At 43.3% G+C, this 4,762-nt stretch overlaps 1 protein-coding gene across 2 annotated transcripts in view; it reads right to left on the reverse strand.

Annotated features, from left to right (window-relative positions):
• DUSP16 (dual specificity phosphatase 16) overlaps positions 1-4,762 on the reverse strand; it is a 176,195-nt gene that overhangs the window by 145,100 nt on the left and 26,333 nt on the right. The gene's annotated exons all lie outside the window — the stretch shown is intronic.

Consider the following 4,762-nt stretch of genomic DNA (forward strand, 5'->3'; position numbering starts at 1 on the left):
GAATGGGCCTAAAATCTAGCTCACATTCCCTGCAACAGGCCATGTGCAGAGGAAAGGGCACCTGCCAGGTATCTCCTCACCAGGGCACCTGTGGTGCAGGTCTGCCCAGCGAGGTGCCTTTTTAAAATTTGCCCTAAGAGAGTACCTTTCTTAATTCTTCCACCCAGAGGGTGCCTCTTTAAAAATGCAAAACAGTGCTGTGCTGCAGCTGGCTTATGGCTGGCTCCCCAGAGGAATGCCAACTGCGTGCAACTCTTCTCAACTCCGCACTGAGTGACATCCAGTTGGTAGCTTTTAATTGGCAACGATTGGAGTATTTTTTTTAAAAGACTTTTTATTTATTTATCTGACAGAGAGAGACACAGCGAGAGAGGGAACACAAGCAGGGGGAGTGGGAGAGGGAGAAGCAGGCTTCCCGCCGAGCAGGGAGCCCGATGCGGGGCTTGAGCCCAGGACCCTGGGATCATGACCTGAGCCGAAGGCAGACACTTAATGACTGAGCCACCCAGGCGTCCCCGATTGGAGTACTGACACCACAGAAATCAGTGAATGCTACAAATCAGGGATTACCGCCCCCTCCACGCGCCCCACCAGACTTGGTTTCCAGCACACCAGTGAAAAAGGCCTAGTGTAGGCTAGAATGGCCCTGACCAGAGCAGGCATAGTAGAGGCCTCAAAAATGTATGACTGGAAGACCCCCGGAGCTGGAAGGGCTCTTTTTGTAAGTCTGTAGGCAGCTTGGAGATGCCCATATCAAAATCAGATTGCAGTTGACCCTCGGACAAGCCAGGTTTAAAGTGCGCAAGTCCACCTAACACACATCTTCTTCAATACATACAGCACTGTATTTTTTAATAATTTAAAAAAATATATTATAGAGAAACAGAGTGGGGGCGGGGCTGAGGGAGAAGGAGAGAGAGTTACAAGCGGACTCCACGCTGAGCGCAGAGCCCAATGCAGGGCTGGATCTCGCGACCCTGAGATCACGACGTGAGCCAAAACCAAGAGTCAGACACTCAACCAACTGTGCCACCCAGGCGCCCCAACACTATTTTTTTTATGATTCTCTTAATAACAATTTTCTTTTTTCTAGCTTACTATATTGCAGGAATAGAGAATATAATACATATAACATACAAAATATGTGTTGACTGTTTATGTTATCAGTAAGATTTCCAGTCAACAGTAGGCTATTAGTAGTTAAGTGTGGGGGAAGTCCAAAGTTCTATGTGGATTTTTGACTTTGTGGGGTGTTGGCGCTCCTGTCCCCTGCGTTGTTCAAGGGTCAGCTGAACTTCACAAGACAGATGATGGTTGTGACTTAGAAACTGTTAAGGGTCGCAGAGAGATACTCGGCCCAAATCTTGAAGTGACTAAGAGGTAAATCAGCTGACTTCTTAAAGCAAGCCCTGGGGTCCAAGTGGACAGACTCATTCACCTATTGGGCTGTGACAGGTCCCCCAGACACCCCTGGGCTGCGGGTTGGGCTGGAGTTGGACAGTGAGCTTTGGCTTGCAGGCCATTCTGACTGGAAAAATACATATTTGAGCAGGAAAAATTGCCTGTGGTTCAACAGAACCGATTCCAAACTTGCCACGCCTCAGTGCCCCTCTGCTGAGAAGGAAAGCAATGCCTGCTAAGCACTTCACAGCCCCAAACCCAACATGGAACCAAGTTAGCAGGCTGACAATGACCACTTTGCCTACACTGACTAGACTTGGATAGTCCAGAACCAAACAGGCCAAAGGCCATCCCAGGCCTACACAGAGTTTTGGATCATACTATTCAATGGAATGAAGACCATGCCTGCCAGCACCACGAGGAGAGAAGGTATAGGATTTATGGCTAAATAAATAAATAAATGTATATATAAAATTCCCTTCAAACGTCAGGCCAGGACAGCCCTAGGCCCCAACTTGCCGCATTGAAAAAGGAAGGAAGAAAGCCAAAAACAAGACGGCCAAGCCTTCTCCCAAAAGGAGGCCTTCATGTGGGCGTCAAATACAAAATTAAAGCTGGAGGTGCTTCTTCCCTTGTGAGAGTAGCCCTGTGTTTTTACCACTCCAGACAGAAAACGGAAAACCCACAATCCCTTGAGCATTTTTAGGGAGGCAGAGGAAGAACCCTACCTAGCAGTACCCAGTGCGGTGTCTTTAAAGCAGAACTATGCACCCTTCCTGGCATGGGACAGAGTGAAGAGAGCCAGAAGAGGTGGGGAAAGGGAGGCTTGAGGACAAATCCTAGCATGACTGGGTTCAGGAGATGCTGACTCTGTACCCAGCCAGAGATACTGGAAGTATGAAATAGGAGAAGGTCCTTTTTCAAATTTTACAAAGGGCTCATCACGGAGTTCCTCTCCATTATCCCTCCTTTAGTGAAAATAAATGTTTTATAGGTCATTAACCACATCATTCTGTACCTGGGGGTGACAGAACAACATCAAGCTAAAATGTGCTCATTCATTTGTTATCAGATAAAGTGAAAATCGAGTATCTCTACAAGTGTAATAGGTGCCCGTGCCATTTTGAGTCAGATGGCCTTTTGGAAACATTTTTGTGAGTAAAAAGAAGTAGCCAGTTGTGTGCTGATAGATGTTTAACGACTGACCCCTGGTTGGGGGAGGTCTGATTTGTAGTATTTACCAATTTCTGGGGTGGGAAAATTCCCACCGTGGTTGATTTCATGCTGTGTTGTCAACCAGCAAACAACATTTTTTGAAAATTTGAAAATTGGCTCTTGCAACACGTATGAGCCACCTTCACACCACTGGATAATCTGTATAGAACAAGAACAGGAAATCTGTTAGGAGTCTTTCAGGTGAGAATAAATACCCAATTGAAATTGTTATAAACAATCATGAGAGTGAAAGTTATGGTGGCTTGACAATGTCATGAAAGACGTTTAAAGTCATTAAAGGCTCAGAGTATTTCCTTCCTTTTGCTCTACCATCCTCAGGAGGTTGGCTTTCGCCCTTGGCTTATCCTCTCATAAACATCCCAAACAGTAAACTCGTGTGTCTTTTCTTTAAAAAAAAAAAAAAAAAAAAATTAAAAAGCCGTAAACCATTCTGTTAAACTTTTCTTCAAAATAAACTTAAATGTTCCTTACATTATTTGTGTTCCTAAGTGTGAGTCTTTGGCTTTTTATTGTGTTTCTTTCCCCTTCAACTCCAATTACCAAGTAGCTTTTTTTTTTTTAATACCATCACTTGGGTTTCACTTGATTTCATTGAGATTTGTTTCTAGTTCTAGTAATAATTCATTTATGGTTTAACTGAAAATAGACAGTTGTTACATGTTTTAGCTCCATAGTTGCCTCTGATTAACCATGGCCTACAGTGACTTAGGTCCTGTTTCACTGGTTTTTCATATTCTGCTAGAATAAACAGTTAAATTAACAAACTGATTTTCCCCCGTCAGTTTTCTCTTCCGTGTAAGTGGAAACCCCAACAGAAGAGTGATGATAAAAGTCTACATTCTCAAGTATTTTATGTCTCCTGTTTTTAGACCATTCCTTCTTAAGAAATATCTGAAGGGGGAATAATTTCCTTTGGGGTGAATAGAGAAGTAGCTCTACCACCTACATCCCTTCCATCCAAGTTCCTGCTTCCAATTGTTCCTTCTCCCTTGAGTCTGTAAAATCTTAGCAGAACTTAAAAAAAAAAAAGCTAAGGGAGGAAAACAATGCCACAATTTGAGAGTAGCATTAAAAACCTGTTTCTACTAACGTTAACACATGGTAATAGGTGCCAAGAAACTTGAAAGTTGGAAAAATTCATTGGGTTAGCAATGGCTAAAGTAAAATAACCATAGAAATCTTTATTAAGGGCTTCTCCTGTGCTCAGTAATGCACTGAATGATTTACAGGGATTTGGGCTCATTTTACTACTACAATTCTATAAGGTGGTGTGATGATTAGTCGTACATGTCAATTTAGCTAGCTGTAGTACCTAGTTATTTATCAAACACTAATCTAGATGTTGTGAAGGTACTTTGTTGATGTGGTTAACATCTACAATCAGTTGACTTTAAATAAAGATTATCCTTGATAGTATGGGTGGGCCTTACCCAATCAGTTAAAGGCGTTAAGAACGAAAATGCGGTTTCCCATAGAAGAAGAAATTCTGCCTCAAGACTACAGCTTCAAATCTTGCCTGCTGGCCCAATCTATAGATTTCAGAAACGACAACACCAACCGTGTACCTGAGTTTCCAGCCTGCCTGCCTGCCCTACACATTTTAAGCTTGTCAGTCCCCTCAATGGCCTGAGCCACTTCCTCCAAAAATCATCATCTAACTATGTCCTACTGGTTCTGTGATTAGGGTTCTAGAGAACTCTCATACAGGTGGGCACTGCCATGTTCCCCATCTTAAAAATGGAGAAGCTGTGGTTTGAGAATAATTTGCTGGGTTAAACAGATGGTAAGCAAAAACCTGAACTTCAACACAGAAGTTGACTTCAGAACCTTTGAAAGCAATCATCATACTATTTGTGACGAAGGAAAACTTTGCTGGCTGGATATATCACTGGAATGTTGTGCGTAATTTTCACTAATGTTTATTTTTTAAAGATTTGTTTATTTTATTTTAGAGAGAGAGAGCAGGGGTGGGGAGAGGGCAGAGGCAGAAGGAGAGAGAGACTCAAGCAGACTCCCTGCTGAGTGTGAAACCCACACTGGGCTCCATCCCAGGACCCTGAGATCACGCCCTAAGCCGAAATCAAGAGTTGGATACTTAACTGACTGAGCCACCCAGGCGCCCCAT

Source organism: Phoca vitulina, unplaced genomic scaffold, assembly GCF_004348235.1.
Source record: "Phoca vitulina isolate PV1807 unplaced genomic scaffold, GSC_HSeal_1.0 scaffold64, whole genome shotgun sequence".
NCBI classification, from domain to species: domain Eukaryota; kingdom Metazoa; phylum Chordata; class Mammalia; order Carnivora; family Phocidae; genus Phoca; species Phoca vitulina.